Source organism: Neovison vison, chromosome 1, assembly GCF_020171115.1.
Source record: "Neovison vison isolate M4711 chromosome 1, ASM_NN_V1, whole genome shotgun sequence".
Classification (NCBI taxonomy): domain Eukaryota; kingdom Metazoa; phylum Chordata; class Mammalia; order Carnivora; family Mustelidae; genus Neogale; species Neogale vison.
In genome coordinates, this window is record NC_058091.1 from 88956692 (window position 1) to 88978002 (window position 21311).

The following is a 21311-nucleotide window of genomic DNA, read 5'->3' on the forward strand; positions in this document are numbered from 1 at the left end:
TATAAAAGTTGTGTTTACACTACACCATAGTCCATTAAATGTTAAAGAGCATTATGTCTAAAAAACTACTATATTGGGGCGCCTGGGTGGCTCAGTGGATTAAGCCGCTGCCTTCAGCTCAGGTCATGATCTCAGGGTCCTGGGATCGAGTCCCGCATCGGGCTCTCTGCTCAGCGGGGAGCCTGCTTCCCTCTCTCTCTCTCTACCTGCCTCTCTGCCTACTTGTGATCTTTATCTGTCAAATAAATAAAATCTTAATAAATAAATAAATAAATAACTACTATACATAACTTAATTTAAATACTTTATTGCTGGGGTGCCTGGGTGTGCAGTCAGCCAGTTGAGCATCTGGTTGTTGGTTTTGGCTCAGGTCATGATCTTGGGGTTGTGAGATCAAGCCCCACATCGGGCTATGTGCTCAGTACGGAGTCTGCTTAAAAGCTTTTCTCTCCCCCTCTCTCTGCCCCTTCTCACTCAAGTAAATAAATCTTTTTTAAAATAAAATAAAATACTTTATTTCTAAAAAATGCAAACCATCATCTGAGATTTCAGTGAATTATAATCTTTTTGCTGTTGGAGGGTCCTGCCTCAATATTGTTGGCTGCTGACTGATCAAGGTGGTGGTGGCCGAGGACTTGGGTTGGCTGTGGCCGTTTCTTAACATAAGACATCAGTGACATTTGCTGTATCATTTGGCTCTTCCTTTCAGAATGATTTCTCCGGACCATGTGATGCCGTTTGAGAGCATTTTACCCACTGCAGAACTTCTTTCAAAATTGGAATTAATCCTCTCCCACCCTGCTGCTGCTTTATCAACTACGTTTACAAAATATTCTAAATCCTTCACTGTCATTTCAAAAATCTTCACAGCATCTTCACCAGGTGTAGATTTCATCTCAAGAAACCACTTTCTTTGCTCATCCACAGGAAGCAACTCCTCATCTATTAAAGTTTGACCGTAAGACAGCAGAAATTTAGGCACCTCCTCAGGCTCCAAGGGTAACGTGAAAGACTATTGACCACAGATCCCCAGAACAGATAGAAACAGTCAGGAACAAGTCTGAAGTACTGTGAGAATTACCCAAATGTGACCCATAAACACAAAGTGAGAAAATGCTACTGGAAAACGGCACCGACAGACCCCCTCAACACAGGGTTGTCACACAACTGCGAATCACAATAAATGGAAGAGCAGTAAAGCCAGGTAAGACTGCCAATGAAAATTTGGAAATGAAAGAAAATGAAAGAACGACCCATCCATAATTTCACTCCTCTTACACAGTCACTATTACCTATATACTTTCTTACCATCTATTAGGGGTAAAGATTTTGTACATAATTGGACTCCGTGAATATGGTTTTAATACTCCTTTGTTAAATTAACACTAAATACACAAAAAATACTTGTAGCTTATTTTAAGGTATAAAAAAAGGGCTATAGATTTTGTACATAATTGGACTCCGTGAATATGGTTTTAATACTCCTTTGTTAAATTAACACTAAATACACAAAAAATACTTGTAGCTTATTTTAAGGTATAAAAAAAGGGCTATAAGGGGAAGCCTGGGTGACTCAGTCGGTTGTGTCTACCTTTGACTCAGGTCATGATCCCAGGATCCTGGGGTTGAGACCCACACTGGGGGCTCCCTGCTCAGTGGGGAGTCTGCTTGTTCCTCTTTCCTCTGCTCCTCCCCCCACTCACACACACACACACTCTCTCTCTCTCTCTCTCAAATAAATAAAGCCTTTAGAAAATAAATTTAGGGCGCCTGGGTGGCTCAGTTGGTTGGGTGACTGCCTTTGGCTCCGGTCATGATCCTGGAGTCCCAGGATCAAGTCCCACATGAGGGTCCCTGCTCAGCGAGGAGTCTGTTTCTCCCGCTGACTTCTCCCTTCTCATCCTCTCTCTCTCATTCTCTCCCTCTCTCAAATAAATAAATAAAATCTTTAAAAAAAAAAGAAAAGAAATTTAAAAATTTAAAAAGAGCAATAATATATATACTTTTGTGAAAGAGAAGTTTACCATCCCCTAGATAGTCCCCATGGGCCCCTTCCACAACCTCCTCTTTCCTCCCCCAACTAGACTGAATTTTTGTCTATGCTTGCTTGTTTGTATTGGGTTTGCCACATGCATGTAGATGTCTAAACGCTCTATCACTAGTTTTGCTTGTATCTGAACTTTATGTAATTGGGATCAAGTGGCTATTCTGCAACTTGCTTTTTAAAAAAATTGTATGTTTTCATTTTAATTCCAATTAGTTAACAGACAGTATTATATTAACGTCAGGTATACAATATAGTGATTTAACAATTCCAGACGTCACTGGTCCTCATCATGATAAGTGCAGACGTCACCGGTACTCATCATGATAAGTGCACTCCTTCATCCCCACCACCTATCTGACCCATCCCCCTTGCCACCTCCCCTCTGGCATCCATGAGTTTGTTCTCTCTAGTTGAGTCTGTTTCTTTTTTTTTTTTTTTAAAGATTTTATTTATTTATTTGACAGACAGAGATCACAAGCAGGCAGAGAGGCAGGCAGAGAGAGAGAGAGGGAAGCAGGCTCCCCGCTGAGCAGAGAGCCCGATGCGGGACTCGGTCCCAGGACCCCGAGATCATGACCTGAGCAGAAGGCAGCGGCTTAACCCACTGAGCCACCCAGTCGCCCCGAGTCTGTTTGATTTGTCTTTCTCTTTTTCCCTTGGCTCATTTGTGTTTTTCCTTAAATTCCACATATGACTGAAATCATATAGTATTTGTCCTTCTCTGACTGACTTATTGCACTTAGCATTACACTTTCTAGCTCCCTGCATTTCGTAGAATAGAAAACCCAGAAATGAACCCAAAACTATATGGTCAATTTCGTTTCAACAAAACAGGAAAGAACGTCCAATGGGAAAAAGACAGTCTCTTCAAGTAATGGTGTTGGGAAAACTGGGCAGCAACACGCAAAAGCAAGAAGTTAGATCACCTTAATACATTATACACAAAAATACATTTAAAGTGGATTAAAGACCTAAATCTGAGACCTGAAACCATAAAAATCCCATAAGAGTACACAGCCAGTAACCTGTTTGACATCAGCCATAGCAACTTTTTTCCTGAATAGGTCTCCTGAGGTAAGGGAGACAAACACAACTTGCTTATTTACTTAACAGTTGTGTTCCTGAGATCTTCTCAGTCGTCACAGGCAGCTATGGGTCATTCAATCTAATTGCACAGCAATATAGCTGTATTCTATAGTGCAACTACACCACAATTTATACTGTAATTTCTATACATAAAATTATATTGTAAATATCATGCCACGTTACGATGTATCTTCAAAATAATTGTTCATTATATTACAGTATTATGCTGAGAAGAGCTATTTCATTTTATGGTTACCCAACAGTTGGACATTAGTTGTGTGTGTGTGTGTGTGTGTGTGTGTTTTGTAAATAATGCATCAGGGAGCATCTTTGTTGAAATAGCTTATTAAGTATTGTGTATTATTTCCTTCACTGAGGGAATGGGGGTAGATGGTCCACAGAAGTAATATTACTGGATCAAAATGTATGAATAAATAATATGGCTCTTTAATATATTGTATAGCCATTTCACAATATTGTAATACCACCAGAATTGGGGATTAGCATTAAAAATGCATTCTTTGGCTAATACGTTAAAATTGTATTTTGCCAATGTTTTAATCTACATATCTCTTATTACAAAATTGACCATTCTCTATATATATTTGTACAATACTGTATGTAGTCACCTATCCAAGTGTTCCAACAAGGCTTAATTTTTTAAATTAGTTTTTTAAATTTATTTGAGCATGTCCCAAAATAAAGATGCTAATTCTGTCCTGTTACTGAAGATCTTTTCCCAATCTACTGTTACTCTGTTGGCTTTTCACATGAAGAAATCTTTTATTTATTTTTTTTTGTAGTTTGACTTTTCCTGTTTGAGGGTTTTTCCTTTGTTTCTAAGCAATATTCAATTCTATAGATTTCCTATGCCTCTACATTTTGCAGTTAATTGTTTAATCAATATGGAATTCATTTTGGTGAAGTTAGAATGATTTTTTCCAAATTGCTAACTATGCATCAAAATTATCTTTTAAATAATCTTTCCTTCCCCACTGATTTCTGATGACTTCTTTATGATTTACCAAATTATTTATGCAAGGGTCTGCTTTTGAACTGTCCTGGTTCCCTTACCTACTTCCTCGTCTTCTGCCAGCATCACTGTGTTTTAATTACGAAGACTTCATTAGGCACGTTAATATCTGGTAGTGCAATATACTATAATATCCAACAGATCTAACACCCTCCTCCTACAGCCATTTCCAGAATTCTCCTGAGGTTCTCATCTACTTATTTTTCCATATAGACTGATAATCATCTTATGAAATTTTAAAAATCTTGGTGGGACTTTGAAAAGAATGGCATTAGACTCGTGAACTGATTTCAGAAGTACCCAAATCCTTAGTTCGTTTGTTTGTTTTTTAAAAGATTTTACTTATCTATTTAGTTTAGAGAGAGAGAGAGAGAGCACGCAAGACAAAAATGGGGGTAGGGTCAGTGGGAGAGGGAGAGAGAGCATCTCAAGCAAACACCACACCCAAAATGGAGCCCAACGCGGGGCTTACTCTCAAGACCCTGAGATCATGACCTGAGCCGAAATCAAGGGTTGGATGCATAACGTACAGAGCCACCCATGTGCCCCTCCAAAATCCTTAGTTTTTATCTTACCATCTAAAAGTAATCTCTTTAAGTCTTCTTGATCTACAACTGAGTGATCTGTAAGGATAATTTTATCCTTTTCCTTATAATATTTCTTCTCTAAAGTTAAAGTTACTACTTTCATAACTTTCTACATTGGCTTTTTGTTTTGATCGCAGTCATATCCAATAATACCTTTATTGGGGCCCCCCAAAAGTCTAATGATAGTGGGCTGTATGAACTCAGTCTTATCATATGAAGGAATGGTCATGTTATATGCTCGTTTTTAAGTGGTTCGTAAAAATTAGAAGTTGAATTGACTGAGTGTTCTGGAACTAATGAGATTATCGCCTATGTTCACTTAAATAATTTATGTGACTCAAATGAAAATCTATGTATATGAAGCCATTCATATACATTCCTGCATTCCATAACCTACTTGGGTCTGGTAGAACACTCACAAACCCTATTGTTGAAACCCACTCACTAGAATTTTATCTGAAATTTTTACATTCCTGAGAGAGACTGGTATATAGCCTCCCTTTGGGGGCTTGCCAGATTTGTTATCAGGGTCATGTTTGCTTGAAAAAAGAATCTGGAAGTTTTCCATCTTTTTTCTAAAGCCTGGAACAGTTTATATAACACAGAAATTATCTGTTCCTGAAAGTTTAAAAAGAACGTTCAAAGGCCTTTTATATTTTAAAATATTCCACCTGGCACAGGTTTCTCTGTGTGTGTGCACGTGTGTATGTGCATTCACGCACACCTGTGTCCATGCGGACATTCCCGAATTTGTAGACACTTCAAATGACACTGCAAGATACTGATCTCTAGTGGAAAAGGGAACAGTTTTAGTATAATTTACTGCCTTCCTTTCCCCCATGAAAAGGAAGTAAATGCCCAAGAGGATAAAGTGCTAAGAACTCATTTTCCCAGGCTTTCATTCTGAGAGCCTCCTTTTTAGAGGCCCAAAAGGGAGGCTACAGATGGTGGTCAGGGAATACTGAATGCTGACCTAGCCACACTTCATTAAGGCTGACCGAATTTAGCATCCATAACTTTACCACTGACATTTGGATCTAGGAAACCCAAGATCTGAAAAGAGGAGGAGATCACCAGTCTACCTAGGTCACCTTGAATTCTGTGGTAAACGGTTTCCAACTTTGTAATCCCCCAAGCCACCTATAGGATGCTGAATGTGTTCCAGCGCATTAATTCTAAGGCTTTCTTTACTTACTGCAGAGCTCCTGGACTAACGACCCTGTAAACACTTCAAGGGAGCCACAGATAAAGGTTCAGAATTATTATGGACAGGAAATTTGTGTCTGGTCATCCGTCACCACTCCCACAACCAAAATCGTAGGTTTGAAATCCTAGCCCCCAATCTGATAGCATTAGGAGGCGGGGCCTCTGGGAGTCAACTTGGTTAAGATGAGTCACAAGGGTGGAGCCCCCCTGATGGGATTAGTGTCCTAAGAAGAAGAAGAGTCTCCAGAGCTTCCTCTTTTCACAAGGGCACAAAGAAGAGGTCAAGTGAGCACACAGCAAGATGGTGGCCGCCTACAAGCCAACATTAAGAGGTCTCAGAATGAAACCCGCCTTGCCAACACCTTGATCTTAGATTTCCCAGCCTTCAGAACTGTGAGAAATAAATTTCTATTTTAAGCCATCCAGTCTGTGGTATTTTGTTATGGCAGCCCAAACTGACTAAAGCAAGAGGGTTGTGGTAATGTCTGTCCAAAAGAACACTGAGCTGTAACTATACACACAGAATACCCTGCTGTAGAGAGAGAGACACCCGAATAGAAGCAAGTGGTAAGGAGTCCGAGTTGAAGATGGAGTATCTGTTGGAACAGGCGAGGACTGTGCTGTAGGAGCGTATGTGAGAATATCAACAGGACTCAAACAGCGACACTGTGCCCCACAATGAGACTGTCAACAGGGCAGTAACTGATGTGCGGTGTGTTGCAGAACAGTCTGCTTTTTCCTGAGAAAGACACATCTTAGTTCATGTCCCTGTTCACAGAGGATCCGGGAAATGTTAGAGGTCAATGACACACTAGGATTAGGTCACCTTTTGTCAGTCACAGAGATGAGCATTCAGGTAGCCTGGCAGGAAGGCATGGACCTCAAGACCCTCTGTGGCACTACAATCCCACAATTCCATTCAGGATTTCGCACAGGCATGCAAGCAGTTTTCTCTCCCCCTCAACAATGACAGAGAAGTTGTTTTCACACCAGTCATGGCCTCACACGGAAGCTTAATCCCTGGCTGGAAGGCAAAACATGTTTGTGGCAAAATCAAGCAAGCATGTGAAGTGAAGCAGAATGAGGAATGTTTTATTACTGTTTGGGATGCCAGGGGTGGTTGGGTGTATGTGTGGGGTTTTTTCATGATGCCGGAAGACATCTTAAAAAGCCATATTCTGTTGGCAGCTCCGAGATGTAATTGTTACTACAAGTACTACCGCTTACCAGTGACTAAGGCACACATTGATTTTCTCACAAGCACCCTTTCCTTTCTGGGGCTTTTCACCCAATTAAGTTATCTCTTTCTCTCCCTCACTCCTTCCCTCCCTCCCTCCCTCCCTCCCTCCCTCTGTGCGAGTGCGTGTGTGTGTGTGTGTGTGTGTGTGTGCGCTTTCCCACACACAGAGGCATATACTACACAACTGAAGGCCAAATTGAAATGAACAGATTTATCATTTTTACGGTTAAATTATGAAAAAAGAAAAACTGTTGATACAGCTAGGTATTGCAGAATTTTCTACAACTATTTGTTGTAGAAATACAACTAAAACTACAATAATTATACTAACAATTCTAAGTTAATGACTTGAGAGGAAACAGTTCCTTCTTTAAAAAATGGATTGGATTCATCAAAACTTGTTCTCCTCCTTTAAGTCAGATAAAGACATGACTTAAGAGAATGCCTAGGCTCTAAGAGAATCTTCAGAAAAGTAGGCTCTCCCCCGCTCCACTGCACATTAAGTAAATAACTCCCCATCTCCCCAGTGCTTGCTACCCACAGACTGTAGCTCAGGGCCCAAATATGATGTAGTTTTTATAGGTAATATCAAGAAAAAAATGTTCCTTTCTTGTATGATAATCGTGGTAATGTTAGATATTTCAAAACATCCACTAAGGATGGCAAAATCAGAAGTTGGTAGCCCTAAGCCAATCCCTTCCAATTTTTTTTTTTTTTTGGGACAGTTTCTTCAACCAAGTGATCTATGTATGAGAACCACTTGTCTGAACTAAGGAATTTAGGGTCAGTCATTTAGTTGTTACTAGCTGCCATCTAGTTATCACAATGGTGACCATCCTCGGGACCAACAAACAACCCACAGAAAATTTAAGGTTTATTTTAGTCAAATGCAAGGAAGAGAGTATGAAAAATTTTAAGGTCTATAAACTTGTGGCCTATAAGTTCCTGGTTGTTCTGGAAGTTTTTCCTCTATCTGCAGGCCCCTCACTGCACCCTATCCACCCCTCATTCGAAACACAGCTAAAGCTTGAGGGTACCACTAATCTGGGAACCCCCAAATTAAGACAATTCACCCTGAAATTCTGAGAGGTCGGCCTTATGGTACTAAAGGCTTTAGAGAACAATTCACAGCATTTTGTCACAGCATTGGTTCAGTTAAATTCAACTGAAATAAATGCCTGAGACTAGCTTCTTGCTATTGTAGCATCTCACCCGATCCAAGTGATCCTAAAATCCATCCACCCAGAGAAGCCAAATGGCATGGTTGGTTTGGGAAACCAAAGCTTAGGAGGGTCACTTGTTCCCTCCAGAATCTCCATACTGAGAACAAAGGCAAAAAAAAAATCAGCTGGGATACATCATGACAGGACTTCAATGATTTATAAAACTTTTCAAGTAAGAATATGTTAATAAGTGACTGTAAAACGAAAATCCCTTTTTATCCAGGGATTCTATCTACCCTTAACTTTATGATACCTAAATTTTCTTTTTTTAGATTTCCCTGAAAATGATTTCTAAAATAAAAACCATTCTGGTGGGGAAAAAAAATCCATAAACAGTAAATTTTTTAATACCTTTATTTACCTCATCTCTAAGTAATCAGTGACAAATAATGTATTTCTTGTGAAAAGAGTTAATTTCCTAGATTAAATGTGCACATAAACACATAAATGTGACAATATTTTGAGATACAGGATGCTAATAAAGGTAACATTTATTGGACTAGCTACTGGGACACTGGGTTACTTTACTTGGATTACCTCGGCTAATCCTTAAAACAAACCTATGAAGTCAATGCTATTCTTACTCCCATTTAAAGGTAAGTTTTAAATGATGAGACTTTTAATGTAATTTAATCTCCACTAACCCAGAATTTGAGTTCAGTGTTTACTCTGGCTATACAAAGTCTGAATACGCATATGAGAAATTAAGCAGAGTTGTAGAAAGCATGGTTAACCTACCAGAAGAGTCTGTTTTCAGACATACTGGAAAGCAGATGCTAATTGCAAGCCATCCAACAAGAATTGTTTGGAAAGCTTCTGTCTGAAACAACTGCCATGAAATGCTTGAAGATTTGGACTTTCGCTAGTTAAAAGCAGGTTTCCTGTCACTTCCAAATTAGTAAGGTTTCTACAGATGATACAGTATACTGGACGTCAGCTGTCACTCTCCCAGCACCCATCTCCCTTTTCCAGTGCTACTCGGTTCTGTCCCCTCCATCTGTCCTCCCAGCCCTAGTGCTAGGGAAAGGTTATGCATGCCCCCAGGAGAGGGATAGACCAATCAGAAAAACCTGCCGCCCCTGCCAATCAACAGACTGTCTACTGTTCACCTGTCTACTGGGATTGGCTGAGGAATGAGCATGTGGCATAATTCCCACCAATGAAATGCCAGGGTTGGCTTGCAGGGGATGAAATTCTGGGAAAGCTACTTTCTCAGTCTTTTTAGGAGTTACTGGCAGGGATGCTTCTTTCCTTCTGGCCAGAGGGACTTAACTATGAGCCCAGGAACTTCCACAGCCATTCTGCCTCCCTGAGGTTGAACTGACATCATGGAAGAGTGACAGAGAGAGAGAAAGAAACTGGATGGTTGATGTCATGTTGAGTTGCTATTTCACACCCACAATGCAGTCCACCCCATCCCTGAACTTTGCAGGTACAAGAGCCAATTAGTTATTTCCTGTGCGGTGGGAGCCCCTTTGAGTTGGGTTTTATGATGGTCACAACCCCAGAGGATCCAAAATGATAAATGAGAAAAAGCACTAATTCACAGCTTTCTCCCCATGTGCTTGGATTTTACTTGACACTGCTTCTTAACTGTTTCAAGTGGCTTTGTGTTGGTTTTCTCCTTAAAATGTAACAGGTTTTTAAGACACACTTTCAAGAATTCATGAGTGGCCTTAGGCAAGTCACTTGACTTTCCTGGGTCTTCCCAACTGTAAAAAGGATGACGTTTGACTAGAGGATTTCTGTTGCTCTTCCCAGCCCTCACAGCCAACAGCTCTATGTAGCTGACCTAATAATGCAAAGTTTCATTTACTCCACCAAACAAAAACCCCTCTTTGGATAGAAACATCCAATATAATCCAAGCAATTTGCATTGCTTGCTTGGTCAGCTATTTCCCACTTGCATCCCTATATCCCCCCTTCTGCAGTCAGTTCTATGCCCCCCAAGAGGGTCTTGATCTCTATGGACAGCATCAGTCTGGCTCACTGCCTTCTAGCTTCTGGCTGAGTGTGCCTAATGGGAGGGGCCATCAGGAGACGGGAGGACTGACAAGGGAGTTCAATGAGGATATTTATTCTCTTGGCTCCTTCCCAGCTGTGTCACTGAAGGTTGACTACATCCTTCCACCAGACAGAGCCTTTCCATGGAGCTTCTCTTTCCAGTTCTAATAACCATTCCTTCCCTCTTGCTTTCAGGACCAGGCATAGTAACAGCTCCCTGATACCGCTAGCCTCAGGATACTTTGACATCCTGTGCTTGGTTCTCTTAACCCTGCCTATACCTACAGTCCCATCAGAAGAGTCTTTTGGATGACACCACCTGTTTCTTACTGGATCCCCAAGACACGATGGCTTAAAAATTAAAATCAAGTACAACAAAAAAGAAACAGAAGCAATCAACTTTGAGTCTCACTAAGAGAGATGAAAAGTGTGGCCCTTGCCAAGAAAAACAACCTGCACATACCAAGAGAATCCAGTTTGACACCCACCACCCTCCTTTCTCTGCTGTCACTGAGAATTGTGGGAAGTGGCTATCCCTTGCTATGCCAGGGTTTAAACATTAAAAAAAAAAAAAGTCTCTATACACAAACTTATTGACCCTTCAGACAACTTCTGTGTGGGACCTGGCAGGGGAATCCCAGCCATGTGTCCATTTTCTAGGGGGGCAAACTGAGCCTGGAAGAGAATACAGGGCTATAGCTGATTAAAAAACAAACAAACAAAAACACTAGAAATATCCCAGGGCCAATTCAAAGTCTCCTTGGTTCAATAATCTGCCTCCTACAGGCTCTGGTGGCTTTCTCAGAGCAGCCCTCTGTACCACCATTCTCCAGAGAGGTCTAATTTCCCCCTGAACACATCCAGAGCTACCATTCATGAATGTCTTTTGGCTCCTTCACTGTTCACAACTCTGCAAAGTTAAGTGGCAAAAGGCACAAGGCCCTCAGCCCCATTCCACATGATGCTGAATGCCACTAAGTGAATCCACAACCGCCAACCATTTCCCAAAGAAAGTTTTCCAGAAATCTATGGGTGACCAGGCCCACAGCATCCTTTCTCCCCTTCTTGGGGCATTTTCCATTGCATGGATATCCAAGGAATGCTTTCAAGGACCCCTTCATCACAAAACACTTCAGAGCAGCTACCTGTTTCAAGATTAAGAGGCTTAATCGTTCAGGGTTGTCCTGCTTCCATGTCTTCCTCCTTCAGCATCCGCCAGAGCCAGGGCCTGTAGGAGTGACCCAAAAAGCACATTCAGGATATTCAGCTTCAACACGGGAAAGATCGTATCAATCAGGAGGAGAGACTGGAGCAGCCAAGGATGAAGCCTGAAGAATCCAACAGTGGATGGACCGACGCAGGGGGACACCTCTGAAAGGCTGCTGAGGAAGCCCAAGGGAGAGGAGAATGTAGAAGAGAAAGACACCCAATGCCATTCTAGTTCCTCAGGCCTGAAACCCAGGAGTCTCCTTAACTCCCCTCTTTCCCTCACACTCCACCTCCACACCATCAACCAGCAAATGATGTCAGCTGATTCTTCAAGACACATCCAGACTCACACCTTCTCGTTCATTCCATTGCCACCACTTTGGTCCAAGCCAGCAGCTTCGCTCCTTGGATTATTGCAATGACTTCCTTACTCATCGTCTCCCTACTTCCACCCTTGCTTGTCTTTCTAGAATCCACCTATGATGGGGATTCAATCGTGTTATGGGTTGGACTCCCAACCCATCTCCCCCAAATTCCTTTGTTAAAGTCCTAACCCCCAATACCTCAGAATATGACCTTATTGGAATAGGTCATTGCAGATGTAATCAGCTGTTGAGATAAGGTCATCCTGGAGTTAGGGTGGGTCTCTAACCAGTACAACTGGCGTTCCTATAAAAAGGGGAAATTAGGAAGCAGGCACTCACACGGGGAGTACTGGGGAGTATGCTGCTGTGTGAAGATGGGAGTTCCACTGCCACAAGCCCAGGAGCTACCAGAAGCTGGGAGCAGGGCCTGGAACAGATCCTTCCCTAGGGCCTTCAGAGGGTGGGAGACCCCCCCCCAACACTTTGAGCTCAGACTTCTGGCCTCCAGAACTGTGAGAAAATATACTTCTGTTACGTAAGAGTTATAAAATACACTTCTGTTATCTGGTAATATTCTGTTATTACCCAGTTTGTGGTACGTTTTTATGGCAGCCCGAGCTGATGAATACACCATGCTCCCCACAACAGCCTCAGTGATCATTTAAAAATCACTCTTCTGCTCAGAAGACTCCTACAGTGTTTCATCTCTCTCAAAATAAAAGATAAAATTTTTGAAATGACCTTCAGGGCCCACATGACCTGGTCCAGCCTCTTCCTTGACCTTTTCTTCTACTCTGCCCTTCTTCAGTTTCCTTTAGCCAGAATGGCTTCCTCAAACACCCCAGGCAGGCTTCTCCCTCAAGACCTTTGCCCTTGCTCTCCCCTCTGCCCAGAACACTCTTCTTCCAGGGCATCCTTTACTTTCTTCAGGTTCCGGTGACAATGTCCCTTTCTTAATGAGACCCTCCCCTACAGCCCCATACCCTTCCTATCACCCTTCCTCACTGTGTTTTTTGTTGTAGCATTTATCAGCACCTGACATTTGTTTATATTTTTTGCCTTCTTCCCTCACACTGGTCTTCAAACTCCCTACAAATAAGGGGCATGGTATTACGATAAGTCCCAGAGTCTGGAACATGTTGGTGCTCAAGAAATAGTTGCGGAGAGATTTATTTGTGGAATGAAAGAAGCCAAGAGAAGTGAGAGGTGCAAAAAGGAGGAAGTTGTCCAGTGTCAAAAGTAGCAAGGAGTCCAGAAAGATAAAGAGTGAAAGGTCCGTTGGGTGTGGCAATATGGAAGTCACAGGTGACCTGACAGGGGGCAGATTCCTATGGAAGGCACGAGCCCTCTGCAGCAAATCCAACCAGGTTCCTCCCCTGGGCCCCCGCACACCTCCCACAGGCAGAAAACATACCGAGTTGGCTGTGTCAACTAAGGAGCAAAACCTGAAGGCAGATTCTTTCCAGACAACTGTCTCTTAAGGGAGGAGAAAAAGGAATGAGAACTAGAGAGGGTGAAGGTTTTTGAGGTTTGGCTTCAGCCAGCTGATGGAAGGGTGTGAGGTCCCAGAAGCTACAGGAGATGGGGAGGATTCAGGCACAGGAAGAAGGTTCTCTCTGGCCAAGAGGAGGGAAGCGTCCATCTCTGAGTGGAAGGAAGTCAGGCTGGGATGAGCCCCAGTGTCAGTACCCACAAGGAAGTGGAGGCAGGAACCTGACTCAGCTTAAGACTATGCTGTTTGGAACCTGTCAATGAATAAACGAAGCCAGGTTGTCTCCTAAGTGAAGAAGGGCAGAGAGGAAGAAGCTCAACAGGGGGTATGGTGTGAAACACCCCACCAAGGGGAATCATGTAGGTGACAGGGCAGCCCTAAAACAGGGGGCCTCCTTAAGTTTTATGCCTCAGTGTCTCACTAGCCTCCCCCAGTGGCGACCTGACTGGGGTTGGAGGGCCCAGCAGTACTGAGGGCCCAGCTGAAACCAGAAGCCATGGTTTCACAGAGGCATAATCCACAGGGCTGTGGGGGTTCTGGACAGGCCCACAGCAGCCTGGATTAGAAAAGCCTTCCCCAGACTGAATCTGGAGGCCCCCACAGGCTCCCAGAATGAGCCCCTGGAGAGCCCTCAGAACGCTCCCCTGCCACCTCCCCACATGTCACAAACTGGGCCTCGCCCCCACAGGAGGACTCATACTCTGCTGAGCACTGACCACAACGTGTGAGCCAGCTGCCACACAAGCCAAACCCTCACACGACCGTCCCATGAAGTGTTTTTGGCCTCCACACACAGACGATGAAACAGAGATTCAAGAAATTAAGTAACCTGCACAAGGTCCCACGGGCAGCAAGGGGCAGAGCTGGGGCTTAATGCCTTCCATTTCTCTGTCTTCCCTTCTATATTCATGTCGCTACCTTCATCCAAGCCCTCAAAGTTTCCCCTCCTAAAATTCAACAGGATAAATGTGTTCTTACTCGCCCCCTGGCGTTCCCCAGCATTTCCAGGGCAGCCAGCCAGGTGAGCCTAGCCTGTGTTTACCTAGCCTGGTCCTGTTCAGCTGGCTTTGGCAGCTCTCGATATGGGAAAATGGCCAATTCCAGAGCCATATTCCATGGGATCCTTCAGGAACACTTCTTCAGTCTTGTTTCCCACAGGCACCCTCCATTCCACCCCACTGACTATGCGCCTCCCCTTTCCAGGCCCCTCAGGCCCCAGGGCCCCACATATTTCTCCCCCTGCAGCCCCGCCCCTCTCAACCCACCAGCTCTTGGCCCTCTCCTGCAGCCCACTGAGCGACACCACCCCAGCTTCCTAACCCTCACGGTTCTTCTGAGCTCACGGCATTTCCCTTCCATGTAGACTGCAAACCCCTCGAGGGTGAGTGATACTTGTGTTGAAAATGCTTGGAATTGCCCACTGTTCAACGCAGGAACTCTAGGCTGGTAAACATTGCTTGATCTACAAAACAATGCTGATGTAGCTCTGATGATACAGTTGCAGAAGTTTTTTAGAAAATAGAAGAGAACTGGAATGGGGAAGGGATGGGACACACGGCCATCTTCAAGTTTCTGGAAGCATACTGATTGTTCCTTTGCAGGAGCACCCGGAGTCTGGCATCCTGTAAGAGCTATCCCAATGAGAAGGAGGGTGCTAGATTTAGCTCCCCCTCCTCCTCCTTCCCACATATTCGAGGTCTTGGCATCCTTCCTTAGCTACCCCTTCACATGCTTTCACAGACACAGATAGCTATCCTCTCTTCTTCCCTCTTCAAGGGAAGAGCTTGAGATGTGAGAAATCCAGCTCAGCAGGGTTTGTGGTGACCAGAGGAATGGTCAGAAGTAGAAAAAAGGACACTCCATTTCTGGGGAATTGGGAGTTGGCCTTAACCCATTTTAGTCATCAGCCACGGACCACACATAATTCTGGGCTTTGTGGGGCTACAAGGGGAAGATGAGTGGGAAAGATCGAAGTCAGCAGAACACTCAAGGACCATCAAATCACACCCCAGACCGAGAGAATGGGCAGCCCCTGAATAACAAGAGAAACAGGGGTCAAGGTGATGCTATCCACCAAGAAGCCCAATAAGATATCAAGATCTCCTTAAACCAGTGGAACCAAAGGCGCAGCAGGGTCCTCACGGACCTCTGGAGTCAGGCTGGGATCCAATCCTGACCTGGTCACACAGGGGCTGGCCAGTCTTGGGCTGGTCCCTTAACCTCTCTGAGCCTGGTTCTGCATGAGCTACCATGAGGCCTAAATGCAACACACGTACAGAAACATCTAGCACACTGCCTAGCTTTATATAAGGGGCCCGATAAATGTTGCTCCCCTCCTTCCTCCCAGCCTTCAAACCTCCCAGCTCTCAACGCTGGATAATGAGAACAAGAACAGAAGCTACCGAGCGCTTCCCAGAGAGAAGGTCTGCAAAGAAAGATGGCAACCGTCAGCGAAAGGAAGGAGAACAAAGGGGCCACCCCACAGCCTCTAAGAGAGAAGCGCCGGACCTCTGTGAACACCAGGGTTTCAAAACACAACAAAGCTTTGAGCCTCAGACCATACCCAAACAGGAAGTTTGTGACAAACTTAGAAAACACACAGGCACGACTGAAGGAGGTAGCACATCCCTCCACAAAGATAAAAACCAGCCCCTCGCGGGGGTCCACAGGGAATAAAAGGAGTGCGCCTGCTTGGCGTTCAAAACGCACAAAACTCTCTCTGGGCATCAGGGAGCACCCTGCCCCGTGCTCCCCCCACCTCAAACACGTGGCCCAAAGCACATACAGCTGCTCTGGTTTTGCCAAAGCCGGGGTCTGGCAACTGCTCCCTGCTCTCTGTCCTTCCCCCCGCCCCCGCAGGCATCGGGGACAGTGGGCACTCTGAACAGTCATGGGGGCGTGGGGCAGGGGACTTAGTTGTGTGGGGTCACTTTTCAGTCAGGAGAAGGGAGCACAGGAAGAGGAAGTGATATGTGGAGGTGCCTGGCCTGTCTATGTTCCAGCAGGCCCCCGGCACTTCACGCTGGGGTCATCAGGCTGCCGTTTTTCCTCCTCTGAAATGATGCCTGGCACTAACCTTTGCATTGGCACCATTCACACTGGCGCGGGCACTACAGCCTCCATTCATGTGTCCGTAAGTGCAGGCAAATAGGGACATGCCTATCCGCCACCGTTGAAGGCTCATGTCCCCACCTAGAGTGCAAACCAGGAAGTCTCTTCCCTATGGTTCACCATCCCCTACCCCCCTGGAGGGAGCCTTGCTACCAGTCCACATGCTTGGTGAGTGCACTCCAGAAAATACTGGATAAATTAATAAGCATACCAATGCCATTTCTGCTACCTCACCCCCTCCCAGGCTGTGTGCCTCTCATCTTGATACACCCTCAGCAGACAGGACCCCGGTTCCAGCCCTCCCGGGTGCAAGGCCCAAGTGTAAACTCAGTCCTCACTGCCCACCTCCCCTCCTTGGCACCTCTCACAGCAGTTTCCCCACCTCCCCAAGTTAGGTTCCTTTTTTAAAAAAAAAATGACTCATTTAGGAAGAGACAAAACCAGAAACTTCAATGGTACAGATAAAACAGCATCAAGTCTCTTTAAACATCCCCTACTCCATGTAGGAATTAGGTCTGATAAAGACTCCCCAAACTGGACCTCTTAATTCGGAACTTAGGGTATATACAATTCTTCTAGTGAAAACATTTCCAGTAATGCCTCCTCTCTGAACTTTTCAAAGGCTCCTTCTTCTTCTTCTTCTTCTTTTTTTGGTTAAGGTTTATTTATACACTCTAGAGAGGGGAGGGGTAGAGGGAGAGGGAGAGAGAAACTTTAGCAGACTTCGCGCTGAGCCTGACACAGGACTTAATCTCACGACCCTGACATAGTGACCTGAGCTGAAACCAAGAATTGGACGCTTGACCGACTGCACCACCCAGGCGCCCCCACATCTTGTTTATACACGGAGGTGGACTCAGGCTTCTAGTTGGTAGCTTTTTCAAAATGAGAGAATGAGAAAGAGAAGTCCATGCTCTCAACTCCTGGTGCAAGAAGTAATTATTTGTTGTTTTTCTATGTTTATGATTCCAACTCATTGGACAAAGGATGTTGGCATTATATCCCTGGCCTACTCAGAATTATGGGGAGTGTTTCTTTCTTTCTTTTTTTTAAAAAGATTTTATTTATTTATTTGATAGACAGAGATCACAAGTAGGCAGAGAGGCAGGCAGAGAGGGAGAGGGGGAAGCAGGCTCCACACCAAGCAGAGAGCCCGATTCAGGGCTCGATCCCAGGACTCTGGGATCATGACCTAAGCAAAGGCAGAGGCTTTAACCCACTGAGCCACCCAGGCACCCCATGGGGCATGTTTCTTAAATAGTAAAACTTTTTGGTAGGTAACAAGTTTATAACATCTGTGCACAGTGTTTGAAAGGAATAAAATTATATAATACCAGACACAGAACTGTAACATTTTTTGGCTACAATGAGCGATTAGATGAATTCTACTCCAGGGATATTTAATGTTGACTGCATTAAAAAACTTCCTAGGCCCCACCACCAAAGATTCAGGCAACTTTGGGCTGGAGCAGGGCTCTGACATGGGGTATTTTTTAAGTTCCCTCATGATTTTAATGTGCATCCAGGACTGAGAACCACCTATCAACTACAGATAAGAAAGCTGAGATCTGGACAAATTAAGGTACAATCCAAGACGGCCTAGCCAAAGACAAAAGCAGAACAATATCTGACAGTTAGGACTCCCCAACCAGTTCTCCAGTCTTACTCAGATTCTCAGCATTCAAAGATCTGTTTAAAACTTTTTTTTTTTTTTTTTTTTTTTAGTTTGGGGGTCTAACACAGAGTTGCTGACTTTTTATTTTGTCAACCAAGGGTATTTTTATAAATATCCATCAATTACTGTCACTGCTTCCTAACACGTCTCTTGCTCATTTGCATTCCTGCCACCCTCCCTACCCCAATCCCTGCCCAGGGGGTAAGATTTGATAGTATCTGGCCCCTGCCCTCGGTCTCCCTCAGCTCCACTCACCCTGCTCCTCACCGACACCCATGTGACAAATCCAAACAGAAGCCAGGCCTCAAAAATTCGGCATCTCCTCCTTCCCCTAACTCCCCAGTATCAATTTCTGAAAGCCCCTTCACTAACTACAAACTACTTCCCAGTCCCTCCAAACCCACCCTTCACTCTCCTCCTGACACATGACGGCTAATATTTGCACAAGTTACAACAACCAATATTTCCAGTTTGTTATTTCATGTATATTGTCCCTTCTATCTTGTTCCCTAATCAGGGACATCCTGAAACTTCTAAAGAAGAACAGAATTAGGGGTGAGGAGGGGAGAGCAAGGGGAATTCTCTTTATCCCCTTCAGTTTTAAGTTGTGGAAAGCATTTTATTTTTTTTTTTAATGGGACAAATCTCTCTCTCACACACACACACTCACACACCAGGTTACAAAATATATCTACAAATACCATCTAAGTGGTTTGCTTCCACTCTGTAAATACAAAAAATCACCTGGGAAGTTTCCCTACGCAAGTTCTAAGTGTAAATGATATCTGGGTGGCAGGATTATGGGTGACATTAATTTCAGTTCCCTTTCTTCTTTGCTTATCTTTATTGTGTTTTATTTATGTAATGAAGGAATAATGAAAGTTTAAAACCTGAACCAAAGCATTATCTGATCTCTGAATCCTACACAGCATTGAGAAGCAAAGTGCCAGAGCAGGTCCCAGTCTGGCACGTAGAAAATCTCCTTGTAAAACGAAAGCTGTCTCTCCAGGACCGAGTCCACTGCTGTCCCTGACCCCAAAGCCACATCCAGGCCCTGCCAGTCCCCAAGAACAGATACAGAAGAGGTGCCTCAGCCCAGCTGGAGCCATCTGGCCTCCTCAGCTTCATCTCCCCCTTCTCCCTGAATTTCAGCCCCAGGGATTGGTCGTCTCGCCTGAGGGTCTCCTCTGGTCCCTGCTTCTGAAACTGCACCTCAGCTTCGTCACCCACCCCTACTGGTTTCCTTCCTGAGTCTCTGCCAAGGCGACCAGTCATGCCCACTCCAAGGAACAATCAAAGCCACAACGTATAGATCAGGAGCTCAGAAACGCTTCAGATGGAGTGTAAACTATGGGCTTCTCCACAGTCCCCACTGCTCCCTACTAACAAGTCCGTGAAGAGGGATGAGAGAGTCCTCCAGGCAGAAAGAACAAGGAGCTCAAAGGCCTGGAGGTTGGCGGAGGTGTGGTGTGTTCAGTGAAAAAAGGGGCATTTAGGATGTCTGGAGCATCCCCTAGCATGTCTAGGACTCAGTAGAGAGAAAAATCCAAAGAAACTCATCATCAAAAGGTAAGAGCTAGCAAAGAGAGGCCCTTTGGGTTTTCATCCTTCCAACTGCTTGACCACAATTCACCCTACCCTTCCAGTGTCTAGTTGGGTCTAGGCCAACAGGAGTGGGTGGAAAAATAGGAATAGAGAAAAAAAGAAATGAGATTAAGCAACACCATATGGAGGAAAACTGAGGTCCTCCCAGTGCAACATCAATTCTTCCTAAGTGGCTCTGGGCGGTTCTTATGGCATGTGGGGGACATGGTGCTTAAGCTTCGCCTGAGGTCAGCCCCAGAGTTGAAGGATGTTTGCTAATTATTCAAACTTCTGGGACCCTCGAAACATTTTTTAAGTACTCTGAAACTTCAAAATCACTGAAACACAGACTAGCCACGCTCCACCCAGATGCCTCTGTGGCCCGTGTGAGGCCTTGCAGGAAATCACTCACAGCAGCTGCCAGACAAGCACCACCTCTTATCCCCGAAGAAGGAAGCCTTCAACAATTTTGGCTCCTCAAATGTCCTCCTCCATTGGGCTTGAGTCTTGGCTAATGGTATGCTCCTCTGTCCGGGGAGAAGATACTGCTCCGCAAAAGTGCTGTGCTATTTTAGAAAGGGGTATGTGCCTGTCTTCTCCCCCTCAAACACTCAGCTAGACTGTAAGCTCTTACTGGGCTCTGCTCTAGCTTATGGTCTCTCCTTCTAAAAAAATCCTCCCCGTTGGCTTTCAGTGGGCATTTACTGAGGAGAAAAGCAATCCTCAGATCCATCAGTTCCTACCATGTGGCCCCTCTCCCAGCCATCTCTGGGTGCCATGACTGCTCACTCTGAGGAAATTCCTTCCCGCTCTGGAGTGGTAATGGCTTGCTTCCTCCTGCCACCGCCCCTCCCCGTGTTGGTCCCTGGGCACCAGACCACCACTGCTGTTTCCCTTAACCCTATAGCTCTGTAAATAATTACTTTATTAAAGTCTCTTCAGTTCAACCTTTTGAGTGAATGAAGAGTTCAAAACAAAAAAACAAAACAAGGGACTCCTGGGAGGCTCAGTTGGTTAAGCAACTGCCTTCAGCTCAGGTCATGATCCCAGCGTCCTGGGATCGAGTCCCACATCGGGCTCCTTGCCCCGCAGGGAGCCTGCTTCTCCCTCTGACTCTGCCTGCCACTCTGTCTGCCTGTGCTCACTCTCACTTGCTCTCTCTCTGACAAATAAATAAATAAAATCTTTAAAAAAAAAAAAAAAAAACTCAGGATCTAACACCTCTATCAGTGAAAATTGGAGTCTTCTTGGAAATGGAGGAGAGGTACCACTCAAAATAGCCAGATAATCCCATCACAGATTGCTGAAAGAGAGGTATAGGAAGCTGGACTGGCTGGAGAAGGTCTCATGGAGGAAGTGAGATCTGAGCTGGATCCTGACAATGGGTTCAACTGGGTCAGGTGGAGAGGAAGTAGGAAGACCATCCCAGGCAGTGGAACCAGCACACAT

The 21311-nt window shown here is 44.6% G+C and overlaps 1 protein-coding gene across 12 annotated transcripts in view; it reads right to left on the minus strand.

Annotated features, from left to right (window-relative positions):
- The window catches only part of TRERF1 (transcriptional regulating factor 1), a 202133-nt gene that overhangs the window by 108497 nt on the left and 72325 nt on the right, over nucleotides 1–21311 (minus strand). For 11 of the 12 annotated variants that reach the window (XM_044250812.1, XM_044250821.1, XM_044250854.1 and 8 more), the window contains one exon: nucleotides 11572–11654. The exons of the other annotated variant lie outside the window; for it this stretch is intronic. The gene's annotated coding sequence lies outside the window, so the exon portion shown is untranslated. The remainder of the gene's footprint in view (nucleotides 1–11571; nucleotides 11655–21311) is intronic. 12 annotated transcript variants of the gene reach the window in all.